Raw genomic sequence first — 18,044 nt, 5'->3', positions numbered from 1 at the left:
TTAAACATTGGAAAAAAATTATTAATTTATGCAGGGCACTACCACAATGCTAATTTCAGCATCATTTTAATAAAAGCATAGGTTTATGAATCTACCAACAAGCCTTTTATTAGAATCCCAGGAGGTCAATAATAATCTTGAAATCTCAAAATATGCATTTGAAAAGTAAGACTTACCAAGAAAAATATTTGTAACAGCACAGGAGAAAAGGCAAATTTTCATGACATTATTCAGCTTGCTATCTTTCAGCATCAGGTAACTTCTCTGAGCATTTGAAGCCTCTAGACATAGGTGGAAAAAAAGGGAGTGGTTTTAATAAGAGCTATCTAAGGGGAGAAACAGACCCTGATAAACACATCTAAACAGATCAATGTATTTCATAATAGAAACATTTTCCTTATCATTCTCAATATTTCTAGTGGAATAAGTACTCACCAACCCAAGGATTCTTAATACAAACATTTTAGCCTTTTGAGAGAAAGACATCATTAGGTTCATTTTGAAAGGTTCACATTTAGCTTTTAACCAAAAGTGAAGCTTTCGTGGCTTTTGAAACCTTTTCAAGTCATGAAAACTTAGAGAGCAACTAAAGAGAAAGAGATCAGATCTTGTCCTACCTCTTTCAGCCCTTGAGAATTCCCTTTCCAAGTAGTTTCCTAAATAGCTGCATCAGCACCCTCAGTTCTTCTCCTTAGAAGTTATTAAATCAGCAGAAAGACCAACAATAATGGCATATGAAATCTAAGTTTTGTGTAGGAAACAGGCAGGCAGTCTACACTTTGTTATTCACTTGATAGACAGAACCATTTTGACAGCCCTAACCTTGGAAACCACAGGTCCTGCTGAGCTCAGCAGGAGTCAAACGCTGAGTACCATCTGTCAAAGCTTTATTTCCTCCTCCTTCGTATTCACGCCTTTACTATAAAATGCTGAAAAGAGCACTGAATGAAAGTCGCTAACTACAGTTAAACTTGTGTGCATTGTAACACTAATGTTGGTGCAGGAAATTCACTCTGCAATCTGCCAAATTTGAGTGAACTGAATTAGGTATTCTCTGTCCTTTCTTAATGGCTGTCAACAGAAGAAAAGTGTGGGTTGAGGAACGCCGTAATTACACTCCAAACTACTAATACTAAAACAAGGAAACTGCACATAGTTTGGTATGGTTTTGCCAACTCTGTGGTTACAATCATGAATGGTTTGGAAAGTTCTCAACTCTAAGAATTCTTTTTTCTTAATTTAGTTTAATTAAACATGCAGAAAAATAACAAATTTACTTCTTTCAAAAAATATATTTTAATGAGTTAAATTCTTGCTTCATAAAAAGAAATCTTATTCAGAACACACTCTTTCTCCTCCTCTCTCTAGCACAATCAATTCTAAAAAATTAACAAGCTTAATCATAATAAAATCAATTAAATCAAGTGTGGTATAGCTCATGCTACACTTGTAGAGAAGACAGTATATCAAATAATGTATAAAGGAGCTAGAAATAGCATTACTTTTGATTAAGTGCTACCAAAATGCTTCATATTTTTTGAAGTATAAATTTATTTTACATTACATTTAAATATGCATATTTAATAAATAATTTTGGATATCTGTTTAAAATCTTTAAATTTAGAATACCATTTCTAGCACACACAGTTCATTCAGAAATTTAGAAAAAGTTTCCACAAACAGAATGAAATAAATAGTAAAATAACAGATAAAATAATAGAATAATAAAATAATAGAAGTTGAGAATTTAAAAGTTAAAGAAAGTGAGGTCTTTTTTGGCGGAACTTTCTAAATTTTCATTTTCAGTTAAATTTTGTGCTTTATTCTGACTTCCTGTTTAACTTTTCTTCCAATTTTCCCAAATGCTTAAAAATAGTTAAGATACCATGTGTCATGATAATAATACCATATATATGAAATGTACTAGATATACTGTGCTATAACAAGTAAATATTCATTATTGGGTAATTACATTGTCAAGAAGAAATTCTCAAGAAGTATTTTAATTGATTGCATTTACACAAGTATGTACTTTTTACATTTTACTCAGTGTGCCTTATGTATATTTGCAGAGATTTGAGAACCTTTACATACAAATGCTTGAAATTCTATATGTAGATTATTTTTAATAAATTGCACAGCCAGATGGTGATTTTGTTAACGTAATGAGGCACTGATTTGTTTTGCAATGCCAAAACCAGTTAATAACAAACAGCTTCTAGTGTTACACAGGTGAATTTTTGTGCATCAGTCTTGGAAGATACTTTAGGCATATATATATTCATGAACATATGCACAAATGTCTGAATGAAGTCTGGACAGGTAATATTTGAGTTTGGGCTTTGCCTCTTCTCTGAGCTTCCCTCACCTGCCGGCTCTCCTAGGAGGGGCTGATCTCTTTCAGAGGCTGAAGAAGGAAGCTGCTTTCCTGGCAAATCGGACCCCTGCTCAGTAAACACCTCCCATCAGTGTGTTAATGCCTGAAATCCTTTTTCTTGAAGGCAAGAAAGAACCTTCACCACCTTGAGAGAGAAGATTCAAACACAAATGCCCAAAGGGAAAGAGAGCACATGGATTTAAATTAATCTTGCTGACAGTTATTCTGAGATCAAAGAGAATCGGAGGCAAGCAGGAGGGGAGAAACCTCCAGATGCAGAGTGGGTGTAGATGGGGCAGCAAATTCTGGCTTCCTCAGGGTTTTTCCTGAGGGCTGGTCAAAGTGTCCATGTAGTAGCCTTTCTTTGCTTTATGCATGTGTAGACTTTCTTGATTCTTGTTGTTATACTGTCAATTATCAGAATATCAGAATATCAGAATCTCAGAGTTCAAAGCTATTAAGAATAATTCAGCTCAGCCCTTCATTGCAAGGATGAAGAAACTGAGGCCTAAACAAGTTTACTCTGTGGTTTATCCAAACTTCCATATGAAAACCATGTTTCAATGGGATTTGACTATGTTTAAATCCTTCCAGAGAATTTAACTTAATAATTTGCTCTACAGTAACAATTATACCATTATATTTTATGTGTATATTTATACTGTAGCTGTTTCTGAAAAAGGTAGAGGCAAGATTTATGTTCTCACTGCAATTTAGGGCTTACAAAATACTTTTTTTGCATTGACTTTACTCTTTTGGTTGATCTAGCATAATAGCTTTTCTTTCCTTTTTTTTGGTGGAGAGGGATCTAAATGTCATGTTTATTGTTATGTATGTAATCAGTTCAAGTCTACTGAATTTATTGAGCATCTGCTAGTTGCACACCTCTGAGATAATCTGGGGGAGTAGGGAGAATAATATTTGCTCATTCATTTAACAAAGATTTATCAAGGACATGCTAGTGTTAAGAATTAGGGGTACTAAAATAAGAGCCCCAACATTCATGGATGATATATTTTAATAGATTGGGTTATGATGACAGGATATATGGAGACATTAATTACAGACTCATATAAATATTATGAAATTATAACTGCTCCTAGTAGTGTGAGGGAGAAAGATATGAAGCTATGAGCAAGAACCCAAGGTGAGCTCTTCCTGTTAGACAGGTCTGCAAGGCTTCCTGACTGAGCTGAGGTGTGCCAGGGAAGGGTGGTGGACAGAGAGATGGCAAATGGAGGACACACAAGCCAGTGTGAGCATGTGAAAGCAAGCTGGTGTGAGACTAGTATGTAATGCATAGTGGAGAATGACAGGGAGGTCCAGACTGTGCAGGGCTGTGAAGGCTGTGGTAAGGATGACTGGGCTTTATCCTAAGAGCAACCAGAAGTGAATGGATTGTCTGAAATATCGTAATAGTATGGTAATATTAGATAGGGTTTTGAGATGACCCCTTAGGTAGTAATGTAGGAAAAAGAGTTGACTGGGCAAGAGCAGAACCTTAGCTGGGAGAAGCTGACCTGCTCTTTGGGTGAGCAATACCAACACAGGTCTCCATTGTTCAGACAGGACAGCTGGGGCACAAGAAATGATACAACCAGGCTCAGATCCCATATCTCCTAATTAGTAGGTCAGGTTTTCTGGTAGAACTATCCCACTTAAAATGTAGCACAGATTTCTGTTGTTCAGAATGTGTGGCTGAAAATGATAAGCTTCATGGGTGTTTGAGGGTGCCATCTGAATCTGTGCCCTTCTACAAGGCAGGCACCCTTGTGCTGACAGTCTATAAGAGCTGCCACAAGCAGGGAGCCATTTCTCTCCCTATCTTGACAGAAAAGCGGAGTTCTCTCCCACCCAAACCCAGTTCAGTTTCTCTCTTTGTGACCATTATATACAACCATACATGTTAACAAGCCAATATTTTGTGTAATCATCATAAGAAATCTGCAAGGTAGCTATAATTATTATTGTCTCTGTTTCACAAAAAAAGCAGCTGAGGTTCAAAGGAGCTGAGTGCTGTGTGTTCTAGTTTCCTCATCTGTAGATTGGGGATGATAATAGTACTGCCTTCAGAGGATTTAGTGAGCAATGCTGATGAAGCTTTTAGCAGAGCACTAAGCAGAGGAGAGGTGCTCAGTAATTGTTCATTTTTGTTATTGTTATTATTATTATCCATGGAGTGCAAAGTCAGATTTAACAATAATTTATGATAACTATATTAGGTCTCATGGTTATTTACTATATTTTTCATTTCTTCATAATACTAACTTTCTTTTAAAGATATAATAAAAGAACTTAATAACTACTGAAAGTTTGAAAACCAATCACCTATCCTATTTATCTTGATAGAAAATGGTTTCACAAGTGTTTTCCATTTTTTTCTAGAAGTGTGCCTATCTTTACATAGTTGGAATTGTAGAGTACCACACTTCTATAACCTACTTTCCTCTTGACATTGTACTAGAAATTTCCATGTTGCTGGTAAATGTCATTTTAAATGAGTAAATGTTCCATAATTTGATTAGCCATGTTCTGAACAGAGAGCATTTGATTATTTTTATTCAGTTTTTCTCTATTATAAATAACATTTTAATGACCATGTTAGTACATATAACATTTTCTTCTTAGGGAGTATTTATTTATTAGAATACATTTTCAAAAATTAGATCACAAATTAGAATTTGAATATTTTTATAGTATTTGCTGCTTATTACTGAATCATGGCTCTACTTTTCTATTTTCAGTTTATTAACCTTCCTGTATAAATGTTGTTTTATTTGTCTTCCAATTTACTTTTTAAAGAAGTAATTTAAGGTCATGCAGGTAAGACCTGAAGTCTTTGCTATACTAATGATACCAAAGGGAAAAAAATTCTCACAGCCTAGATGTGAAAGAGCCAGCCATTCCTTAAGAAAAGACAGAGTCTAGGATTTGGGAGTTCTGAGTTAAAGTCCTGATAACACCAATTATCTACTGTTTGACTTTGGTCTTCTCAACCACGACATAGATTCATTGATTTTTTTCCTGTATTTCCTGGAGAGTTTGAAGCTTAGATAATGCACCCAAGTACTCTTAAAACAGTGTAAGTCCCTGCATTGGTGTAGGGCAGCATCTTGGTCTCTGAATCCTGAGCACTAAGCTGCTCTGTTCAGCTGTAGTATAGTGCTTCTCAGACTTGAATCTGCCTATGAATCATTTGGGGATCTTGTTTATCCCCAAAAGGTCTAGGATAGGTCCGAGATTTTACATTTCTAACAAGCTTCCAGGTGCTGCCTGATGCTGCTGCTCTGGTCCATGGACTACACTTTGAGAAGCAGGCCCTTACAGCCACTCTGAGGGATCGTTCACTTGCACAGGGGACTGTCTCTACTGTGCAGAGCATCCTGCCCATGGAACAATTTTAATAAGTGGAAAAGGATAAGAATTAATAGTAGTTGGCTAATATAGGGTCTAATTTGCTGGAGTGTGTGAATACTCCTGACCTGTTAGTGGAAGAAGTGTTACCTGATTTATATCCTATCAAATGCTGAAGATTCCCCTGAACTGAGGAATTTCCCCTTTCCTGAGATGTAGGAAGTGGAAAGAAATAACCTGGAATAATGGAGTAATATGGAAAGGTTCTGCCTTTTATTACTATCATTTCCCTTATCGGAATATAAAATGCAAGAATGATCTTTTCTATCCTTGTTTTATAATGTTGGATATTTTGCTGAAGTCCCCTTAAAAGCTGACAGAGAAAATTTTCCTGCAGAAACTTAGAAACCAACTGCATTGTTACAAATCTTTTCAAACATCTACTGCATGAAAAGAAGCAAGATCCTGCAATGGCTGAGGGCAAGAGGGCATCTCTGAAGTGGGATGTCCCAGCATCACTTTGAGGAGTCCCTTTCTCGACATGTGGGCTGCCCCAGGAGGCACCAGCACCTGTTCTTACACATTCCTGCTGGCTTCTGTTTGCAGTTGCTGTCAAAAGCATCCCAGGAGAGGGCTGGGACAAGCCTTGTCAGGGAACAAGAAAAGCTGGGAGTGTGGCAGTTGGCCTCACAAATGTGAGGATGTTCACTGTCCCAGTAGGGACTCTGATTTCTCTTTTCACACGACCACGAGAGCCTCATGTCAAAAGGAAGTCCTCTGAGTTTAGATACTATGGCAGAGAATGGTCCTTTGAAACTCAGGTGATATCAATAGCCTGGTTTCATTTTGCTAAAACTGAAATTCCATGAGCAGGACTTGGAGGTACACAGCCATTTGCCCTGTTGGAGTTGTTGACTAGAGAATTGAATGGTGTGTTTTCCAGAGAAGAGAAAGATTCCTAGGTTGGGAGTATAGGAAAAGCAGTCCGTCTGTAAATAAGACTTGAGCTTTGAAAGATTAACAGCTTTCAAGGAAACATTCAGAGGGAGGATATGATAAATGTACTTCTATCTTTTTATTTTTGTTCTGAAGACCTCCTTGGTAGAATTGCACAGTTACTTCAATTTGATAGTGCAAGTGGCTCTGTCCTTAAGTGTCATTATAAACCAGATTTTTTTTTAGGATGTGTGAACTGGTTTTAATATAATAAAGACACAACATTTTTTGTATTTATCTGACTCTAACAGTGGGAAAGTAGGATTCTTTTGTCTCAGATTGAAAGTTTTTCTTCTCACATTGATCATCAAAGTCTCAATTTAAAATTTAAAACACAGCAAATAATTTCTGAAACAAAGAGAAATACTATTTAGGAAATGCTTAGCTAGCAGTCTCATGCGATTAAAAGTTAACTCAGTAAAAGATGTGTACATTTTTAGTATGCTGAAAGATAGTGTTTACATTAAAAGTTGCTGCCTTTCTTTTACATGAACATCCCTCATCCTGATAGCTTTAGGAAAAAATGAAATTATGGACTGGGTTTCAGAATGCAACTTGTTTATCAAAAACATAACCACTGTCAGGGCTCTGAATTTTCTTCACTCAAATATTAATATCATTGTCTTAATTGAGTTTTCATTGTGATTCAAGTTGTTTGAGTTAGTCAGGTTTTGGGAGCCTTTAAAAATCTAAATAGCAGGAAAACAATAATGCAAGCTTATTCACTTTATTTAATGTAATATAATTTACATTTAGGCATTATATTCATAATGAATCTGCTTTAAGCAGGAAGCAAAACCTCTGTGTTTGAAGTGTTCTTCTCTTTTTAACCAAGTATAATAATTGGGTTTGGTTAAACTAATATTTATTGATTCCTTTGGTCCATTTGAGATTTTATGCATAGTTTGAAACAGAGTAATCTCTTCTATATGTAATTATTTTGTTAGAAAATTATAAAATGATGTCTTTAACATTAAAATCAAGTAATTTGACTACCAAAAATAATCATTATTTTCCTTTAGAGTTTTAAATTCTGCTGTATTATTAGAATTATGGTCTTTTAATGTAAATTACAAATGCATGGTTTAACAATGGTGATCAATTGCTAATGAATGTAGTATGAGTTTAAAAAGTGTGTTGAAAATTGTCGTGATTCTTAAGTAAGGAAATCTGATTTTCAAAATGGCTGGTTTTAGCTGTTGGAGAATCTTGGTAAATCATCCATATAATGCAAAATTGAGTAAAAGGAAATCCATATAATGTAAAAGATCCATATAATGCAAAATTGAGTAAAAGGAAGTTTGGTTGCTTTACTCAAGGAAACAGTTGAAATACTTAGGATTGAAACTCTCAACCTAAAAGGCAGCTGTAATTTCACTCTTTTACAGATAGAGGAATGTTTTCTGCCCGAGGAAATTCTAGAAAGTTTTTTTTACACCGCTTCTTACTGAGGACATTGTCTTGTTTCTGATCCCCCTCCTGTAGGATGCAAGACATTCCTGAAAGCTGGTTCTTATCTGATAACCTTCCTCAGTAGCCAATGGGGAAACTTTCTAAGCTTAGGATAATTGGACCCCTTGAAAGGAAAGGTGGAATACTTGCAACTCTTCCCTGTTCTATAAAGGGGGCATAAAATACAAGTCTTTCTTTCAACCTCTCCAAGCCCCTGTTGTCTTTTTTTAACTCAGCAGTGGGATACTGCTGAGGAGGGACCTATCACTTCAGGGAAAGAACTGGAGCTGTGGGACTGTGAATTGTCTCCTTCACTATATGGTTTGTCCAGGTGTAGGAGCACCAGTGAGACTTCTAGATAGAAGCCTGACTCTGGGGGAGAGGTGACTTCAGATGTGAAAGCACCAGTCAAGGGATGTCTCCTTTACATGGGCAGCCTTACAACCTTTAAATTTTAAAATTCTGTTCTGGAGAGGCTCTGAAAAGCAATAAATCTTTGACCTTAGAAAAAAAATGCCTGAATTCTACTATAAACTGGTCAAACCAAATACAGTTTTTAAGTAAATGTAAAAATAATGATTATGTTATACTTCCCAAACTTGTATATTTTTGAAACATCCTGAAAGCTACATATTCATTTTGTAAGCTCATGTAGTAGCTTACAGAAACTTGTAAATATGTTCTGTCAGAGAAAAATGCTGCTTAGTGGTATTTATTCAGCCTATAGAATGGTCTTCTCTCACACAATATCCTTCCTGGCAATATGTATATTGTCATTTATTTATATATGCTTTATGGCGGTAGGCACTTACAGTAGATTTTTCATGCCAAATTAAGGAAGTTTAACGGAGGTATGACATGATTTAGTTTATAGGTCACGAGATAAATTTACATGGAGAGCCAAGTTTCCAGCTTGAAGCAAATTTCTTATCTGTAATTTGATGCAAGTACAGTGACTGACCTTTCAAATGTTTGTTGGGCTTCAAGTGTCCGGAACAATCAATATGTACATTATTGTTTATATTTTATGCTCCTGATCCCATTAATGTATGCCTATTGAGTGCTGGGACACCATTAGTTTCTGATACTTCTGAAGCTATTAGGTGGTATTTATCAAACAGAAAGGCAGCACATATTGACTTGTGTCAGTTTTTGCATTTCTTGAGCTCAGTGTTTCATGAGCTGCTTATCTAGTTTTGGTGAGCAAGGCTTTTATTGCTCTAAAGCCTCCTCAATTAAATAGTAATGAGCCAATTTGTTTAAAACAAATCTTTAACTTGCACACTCATTAATTTCTCCATGGTGAGTGTCGGAAGATGTTTTCTTGGCCATGGGAGACCAGAGAAGTGTGGTAGAGTGGAACAATTGTTGGGTGTGGGAGTTGGGAGGATGACTGATGGTCTCTAATTGGTTGTGTGACCTTGGACAGGTCTCTTAATGTCCCTGAGCCTCTGGTTCCCCAACTGTGAAGGGAATAAGGTAAACAGAATAATGAGTAAGGTTTCTCCCAGTGTGCACATTCAATGAATAATGGAACATCAATATGCAAAGACATGAGTAGTGGGGTAGCCCTACCAGTAAGTGCAAAACTGACACTTGGAGAAATCTCTTAACTGCTCTATCTTCCCTCAGAGTAAGGAAGTAGGGGAAGCTGCATTCCTATTGTACAGAATATAATGGACACATTGCAGGTGTCTGGGAAAGAGGTATTCGAGAAGCATGTATACATATAACAAAATACATGTAAGTATATTCATAGAAAATGAATATATAAATATATATATTCATATATACACATAATTGTATGTATATAATTATATACATAGACCTATAATTCATACACATAAATTAAATGTTATATAGGTCCCCTTTTTGTCCCTACTTCACTTTCTCATATTCCATTTACCTTATCCTCAACTAACCCAAGAAGTGCTCAAAGTAAAGACTTCCACCTGTTACAGAGGCAGAATAGGAACTCTGAATTGTTCACTGAAGAAATAGGGAAAAGCTACTATTTCCGTATTAATTAACTCTCTCTTTTTAGGGTTTTACTATTGGAGAGTCTAATGACTTAAAATTAACCATCCATGGTCCAATTAAAAAATCATGAATTGATGAATTGGTTTCTAAATTCTCTGTTATCGACAAATTACTGTATCACTGAAGCTATAAGACATGTCATCCATTATTAACTTTCATGGCTTTAAAAAAGATAAATTAGATCTTTTAGGCCGAAATGAGTTCTCGTAAAGGTTGTCCTTGTAAAGTGGACATGGTCTCAATTTTCTCTAAATTTCAGCCCACTTATTTGTTTGAGTTTATTCTGGTTTCACTTAGATTTTATTGACTGTTCAGTAAACATTAACTGATGATAAAGCCTTCTTCATATGAGCAAATAATAGATAATCAATGTGTAATACAGTTTAAGTGATAAAACATTTTTTCTAGAAATATAAATTCTGCCATAAGCACTGGAAAAGCCTTATTTAAAAAATTAAAATTTACAATGAAAACCTTAGAAAAGACACCCTTCTCTTCAAGGTACAAAAAGTTGAATTTACTGTAGACAATAGCAATAGATAGAAACATATAAATAAAAGATGCTATTTCTGTGGCACATTTAAAATATACATATACACATTTAGGAATAAATTAGCATCCTTTGAATTCTTGTAGTTTGCACTAGGACAAGGGTAAAAGGCAGTAATAATAAATAAGATTAAAAATATTCAACATTTGAGCTCAGTAGTTGATTTGTTACATAGGGAAAATGTTCTTACCTTGGCTTTTGCAAAAGTCTTTATTCTTATTGTTATTCATTTCTTCTACCTAAAACAATCTTTTGTTTCACAGTGAGAATCTTATTTTTCTAACATTGCAAGTATGAATTTACCATTAAGGGCTCCAGGATCTGCTGCAACACCAAATGTGTTGGGAAAAAAATGATTTAGGCAAGTTTTTAATACCTCAAATTGGACCCGCCTTTTATCCCACAATCCCTTTTGTGTGTCTCATATTGATCAGACTTAGGTTGTTTTTTGAAAGCTGGGAATTACTAAGGCAATGTTTTATTTGACTATTTACCTCTTTAGCAAAATTGTTGCCATCTCTGACCTTTCAAAAACGTTTATGACAAGGTGTTTCCTGTTAATTACACAAGGAAAGGAGTGAAAAGTCTACAGGTTGGATCTTGTAACAAATGTAAAATTTTCTTAGAAAATCAGTCTTAGGAGAGGCAGGTTTTTGGTTGTTGTGCTTACTTTTGCATAACAATATAGTTTAAGAAGATTTCTATATTCTAATTAGCAGACCAATTTATAGGGTAAGTGAAGAAAAGATTTGGCTTTACTGGCCTAGATCTGTTTTTATACCTAGTTGAAATGCAAGAATAGAGATAAAAAAACAGTTTCATAAGGTCCTGGGAAGGACCTTAAAGATCATCTAATTAAATCTGTTTTATTTTACAGATTGTAAAACAAATGAGAAGTTAAGTCACTTGTCTTCTGTCTCTTTTCCAGTAGAGACCACATCAAAGTCCACTGACCACCAATCTATTGTTTTATTATTGTCAGTAAAATGTAATGGCTTGGGTTGCCTTTGTGGGCACAAGAGCTCACCAGAAGTCCATGTGAACAGGCAAACTTTTCAGCCACAAAATGGAAAGGCAGTCTATATTCCGTTCTTTTTCTTTTTCTTATTATCCCAATTTTTTAAAATTTTGTTATCATTAATGTACAATTACTTAAACAACATTATGGTTACTAGAATCCCCCTATTATCAAGTCCCCCCACATACCCCATTACAGTTACTATCCATCAGGGTAGTAAGATGCTATAGAATCATTACTTGTCTCCTATGTATATACTGCCTTTCCCGTTTCCCCCCTACCCCCACTACACTATGTGTGCTAATTACAATGCCCCTTTTTCACCCTTATCCCTCCCTTCCCACCCGTCTTCCCCAGTCCCTTTCCCTTTGGTAACTGCTAGTCCATTCTTGGGTTCTGTGAGTCTGTTGCTGTTTTGTTGCTTCAGTTTTTTCTTTGTTCTTATACTGCACAGATGAGTGAAATCATTTGATACTTGTCATTCTCCGCCTGGCTTATTTCACTGAGCATAATACCCTCTACCTCCATCCATGTTGTTGCAAATGGTGGGATTTGTTTTCTTCTTATGGCTGAATAATATAGCATTCTATATTCTTATAATGCCCCTTGATTTGGCCTTGCTCTTCGCTTTGACTTCATTTCTTGTCATTCCCCTCATCTACCATGCCCCATCACACTGCCCTTTCTTCTATTCCTAGGACCCTCTCAAGTTCTTTCCCACCCTGGCTTTTCCTCAGTCTAGAATGATATAGCCCCAAATCTTTCCTCAGCTGGTTTCTACTCATCATCTAGGTTTCAGCTCAACTGCCACCTCCTATAATAGACCTTTCTTTCCTACCCAGTGTAAGGAATAATGAGAAGAATTATAGAAGCAGTGGACCAGCAGCTCACACTGAGCTCTTAATTAATGCCAGGCACTGTTCTATCCACTTATAGAAAGCACTTATTAATTCATTTAAGTCTCAAAACAACCCTATGAAGCATATAGTATTGTTTTCCTTTCACAGTCCAGGAAATTGAGGCACAAGGAGGTGACACAGCTCCTCTAAGTTCACACAGCTAATTAGTCACAAAGCCAGGAGATAAACCTAAGAGGTCTGGCCCTAGAATCCAAAAGTTCCTTTGTCTTTCACAGCCCCCTCCCTGGTCACTTTCTAGCCTAGTACCCTATTTGCTTTTCTGTGCAGCATTCTTTGCTAGTTGAAACAATCCTATTCATTTTTCCCCCTCACTTATCATCTATCTCCCTTCCTTCCCATTAGACTGAGTTCCGTGAAAGCTGAGACATTGCCACTCTTGTTCACTGCTGTTTCCATCTAGGTCTAGAATAATGCCTATATATAGTGGTTTCTCAACAAACACTACATGGATGAATGAATTTGAGAAAAGGCAGCAGGGACAGTGAGAATGCAAGAGGTAGGCTGGGGTTGACTCCCTAGTGAATGTAGTATGAGAACCCTCCCAGCAACATAAGCCAAACTGATGAGAGTAGGGGTGTCAAGAGTAAACTCAGCTTTCAAGAAGGTTGGCAGTAAGGAGAGTGGGTGTGATAAATAACAATCGTGGTTTTGTGCTTTCATTAGAAAGCCTTATAGGAAAACTCCACCCTTGCAACTTAAGAATGACCCCTTGCTAAATATAGGCAAAAATCTCTTGGACATAAACATGAGCAACTTCTTCAAGAACATATCTTCCAAGGCAAGGGAAACAAAAGCAAAAATGAACAAGTGGGACTATATCAAACTAAAAAGCTTCTGTACAGCAAAGGATGCCATCAATAGAACAAAAAGACATCATACATTATGGGACAATATATTCATAAATGATATATCCGATAAGGGGTTGACATCCAAATTATATAAAGAGCTCACGCACCTCAGCAAACAAAAAGCAAATAATCCAATTAAAAAATGGACAGAGGAGCTGAACAAACACTTCTCCAAAGAAGAAATTCAGATGGCCAACAGACACATGAAAAGATGCTCCGCATCGCTAATCATCAGAGAAATGCAAATTAAAACCACAATGAGATATCACTTCACACCAGTTAGGATGGCCAACATCCAAAAGACAAACAACAACAAATGTTGGTGAGGATGTGGAAGAAGGGGAACCCTCCTACACTGCTGGTGGGAATGTAAACTAGTTCAACCATTGTGGAAAGCAGTATGGAGGTTCCTCAAAAAACTAAAAATAGACATACCATTTGACCCAGGAACTCTAGTCCTAGGAATTTACCCTAAGAATACAGCGGCCCAGTTTGAAAAAGACATATGCACCCCTATGTTTATCGCAGCACTATTTACAATAACCAAGAAATGGAAGCAACCTAAGTGTCCATCAGTAGATGAATGGATAAAGAAGAAGTGGTACATATACACAATGGAATATTATTCAGCCATAAGAAGAAAACAAATCCTACCATTTGCAACAACATGGATGGAGCTAGAGGGTATTATGCTCAGTGAAATAAGCCAGGCGGAGAAAGACAAGTACCAAATGATTTCACTCATATGTGGAGTATAAGAACAAAAGAAAAACTGAAGGAACAAATCAGCAGCAGACTCACAGAACCCAAGAATGGACTAACAGTTACCAAAGAGAAAGGGACTGGGGAGGATGGGTGGGAAGGGAGGGATAAAGGTGAAAAAGGGGCATTACGATTAGCACACATAATGTAGTGGGGGGGGCAGACATGGGAAAGGCAGTGTATGCAGAGAAGACAGGTAATGATAATATAGCGTCTTACGCTGATGGACAGTGACTGTAATGGGGCATGTTGGGAGGACTTGATATTAGGGGGAGTCTAGTGACCATAATGTTGTTCAAGTAATTGTATGTTAATGATACCAAAAAAAATGATTAAGAGTTTCTTTTTATATCTATGTTTCAACTGCTTAATATAAAATTATTTTATACAAATACTAAAAAAAAAAAAAAAAAAAGAATGGCCCCTCACTGCACTTTAATGATAAGAGATACATGAAGACGCGTCTCCAATTTTTCCTAACTGTTTGACCTGCTGAAGCTGAAGTAATGGTTTAACTACAAAATCATCGTCTGTTGGCATGCATTCCACCAAGGGTGCACTCCTGGGCAGTCAGTCATTCCCTAGGATGATCCTTGACTGGGCAAGCTTTCCCTCATCATTTTCTGTGGAATCAGGATGGCTATGAATCCCAGGAAACACATCTTCATCCTTTTCTGCACACTCTGGAGTTGCTAAAAACATTACAACTATATTTTTCTGGATTTTTATACCAGGAGACAGACCATAGAAAATAGTGAGTGCCAACATGAATGGCTTTAAACCAACTCCATTGTGGTTTGTGCCCTTCATGGCCAACCAGAAACATTTACGTCACATTGTTTTGGTTTTTAATGTGCGTAACAAGTAGCCCCTTGTAGACACTACAGCATCTAGTACCATCAAAAGGAGGGCAGTGCTAGAAATTTCACATGAAAAGCCTATAAACCTTTTAAGGGTGATTTGGGGTAGCTCTTTCTCTGGCTTTCTAGTAAGGCACTGGTATGAAGTCACAGTGGGAAGGAACATCCTGTTTTTTACAAATATGCTCTTTATTATGAAGCCAGATATTGCTATTACAGGGAAGAAAATAGTGTTCTCATTTCAAATGTAGCAAAACACATTTTCACTTTTTCAGCATCAATTCATGTAAAGATTCTCTGTGGAATTCTTTTGTATGTGTGTGTTCTCTTATTGGTAATTTAGAAAAGCTAATAATACAAGTAGAGCTGGTATTACAAGTGAGACAATGAATATTAAGGTTAAAGTGCAAATGTTGTAGCATGACACAATCTGGCCCAGACTGTCTCAAAGGAGATGCTACAGGCATTTTGAGATAGGCAAGTCTTCCTTGTGAGCAACTTCCCCAGGCACTGAAGAATGTGGAGCTTTCCTGGTCCTGGGTCACAACTCTCAGTGGCATCTGCCAGTTATTGTGCCAACCAAAAATGACCTCACATGTTTGCAATCAGCCTGCAGGGGTAGGTAGTATGTTCCTTGGCCATGACTTAGCTCAGGAATCTTACATACAAATGCCAGCGGTGCTGGAGGCTAACCAGCTAACTTAAATATGTTAATGTGGCCCATTGTAAGGCTGTAGGGAGTGGTGGGCCCTGTGCTTGCTGGAGAAATGTGCACATTTGCTCTGTAGTGTTCAAAATAAAAGTTTAATAGGCTTTTAACTACTTGTCAATCCCTCCACTGTCAGGATCACCCCTGTCACCTCCTGGCCTTTGCTTTTCCATCTGCCTCCTCTTCATTTCTATCACCCTGGCGATTTTCATTAACCACTGTCTACCCGGTACACTCTATTATAGTGAATTAATGTGTTTTTTCTCCTCTGCTGAGTTCTGAGCACTTTGAGGGCTCCTTTTCTTATTTTGTCCCTGTATCTCCAGCACCTAATATAGTGTTTGACATGTAGTGGGGGCTGCCTCCAAAGATACTGGATATATAAATGAATTATTGAAAATTATTCTAGGCCTTTAACCGATTTCTGAGTTTGTAAGAGAGAATCTTGATGTTTTCAATTTCCCCGTATTCCACATCTGCTGTGGGTCCTTACGAGGCATTTCTGGGTTTCTTCTAAGTCTTCTCCTAGCATATGGACCAGGACTTATTTTTCATGTCCCTGCATTTGTTCTGTTTATTCATTAATGTGTTTTACTGCACAAATGGGATAATTTAAACCTGAGATTGTAAAAGCTTGTTTCATGAACTCTCATTGCTGTGCTTTGCCCAGAATCACATTCTGTTTTCTCTGATATGTTAGTGGGAAGTGGCTTGTGATTCTTATATACTAGCAATGTGTTCAATTTATTGTTTCAGTTCTTGTCAGAGACAAGGGATTGCCTCTGCCCCAGGCAGATGTGGCCTCATTGGTGTCTGGTAGTTATTTGGGTGGGACTAAAACTCCTCCCATTCCAAAGTCAAGATCTCCCTGAGTGTCTCCTAGATTCCCCTTCCTCCCTCTCTCTTTCTCTTAATTTTAACCTGTTCTTTTGGGTTGGAATTATCTATGAGAAATCAATTTACTGGTTCTCTACACTCTGGCTTCAGAGCTCCCTGAACAGAGTAGGAAATGTGACAGTCAAAGGAAACATAGTAACTTCTCCTCTGTCCTCACAAGCTTAAGCAGCTGGGCTCCCAGGATTTTATGTAGCAAATTTTTTTTACTAGTGAGTTAAAGATTCTGAGATGCTTACAACATATCTCTTCTTCTATTCATATCATTATTTCCTGAGGATGTTCTTAAACATACAGAAAGACTGTTTAATTCATACACTCCTTTCCCCAACCATGGTCTGCATTTTTTGGTTTGGTTGGTTTTTAAAGACAGCACACACTTGACCAGCTGTTTGGTTTCCCAAAGCCAATATGCACGTGCCCAGGGTGTTCCCCTGTGATTTTCAAGGCCTGGCATTCTTCTGATAAGGTCAACAGCACACATCGCTTACCTACATCTGCTATGTTCCTTGAGGTCAATCAAAGTATTCTTCCTTCTGGGACTAATGGAAATCTCCCAGAGAGAAATAATTATTGCACTCGAAAAATCTCTTGATCCACATTGTATGGTTCACTGGTATTTGGGGTTTAGGTATACTTTTGAAGCTTGAGGATCAATTCAGGGCATTCAGAATGAGAAGACACCAGTGAGTATAATCATGCTACACATTTCTGTATATTTGCTGTGACTATTATTACAATGGCCAGCACTACAGGTCTTCTAACATTATTGACTTCATTGGTTGAATTTTAAGTTCATGACATTTGTATTGGGCACAGTCACAGATTAAAAAACAATGACTGGATCATGTTGAGGAGTGATTTCCCACTTCCCCTTTCTCTTTGCTTAAATTTGAGGCACCTGTCTTCTGTCTCCTAATACTGATTTGGATAGAATATGAGAAGCAGATGACTCTAGGCTGCCGAAAGCAAGAACTCTGGGCTTCCAGCCTTTAGAATTCATTTCTCATGTACTCCACTTTGCAATTTTCAAAAGAAATTTGGGACCAGGACAACATGCTGTGTGTTGCCATCCAGATACAAGAATTAAATAAAAAATTAAAACCCTTCAATAAACTATATACCCTTTGGCTCTTTGTTTCAATATATTTTTGTTGCAAAATACTTTTTTTTTCCCAAGGCAATTAATTGGAGTCCTAGTCTTTTTCCCTCCTTTTGGAATGAAAAGACCTAGATCTAAATCCTAGTAACAACCTTTATCAGC

Source organism: Manis javanica, chromosome 1 (genome assembly GCF_040802235.1).
Source record: "Manis javanica isolate MJ-LG chromosome 1, MJ_LKY, whole genome shotgun sequence".
Classification (NCBI taxonomy): Eukaryota; Metazoa; Chordata; class Mammalia; order Pholidota; family Manidae; genus Manis; species Manis javanica.
This window is presented reverse-complemented; position numbering follows the sequence as displayed.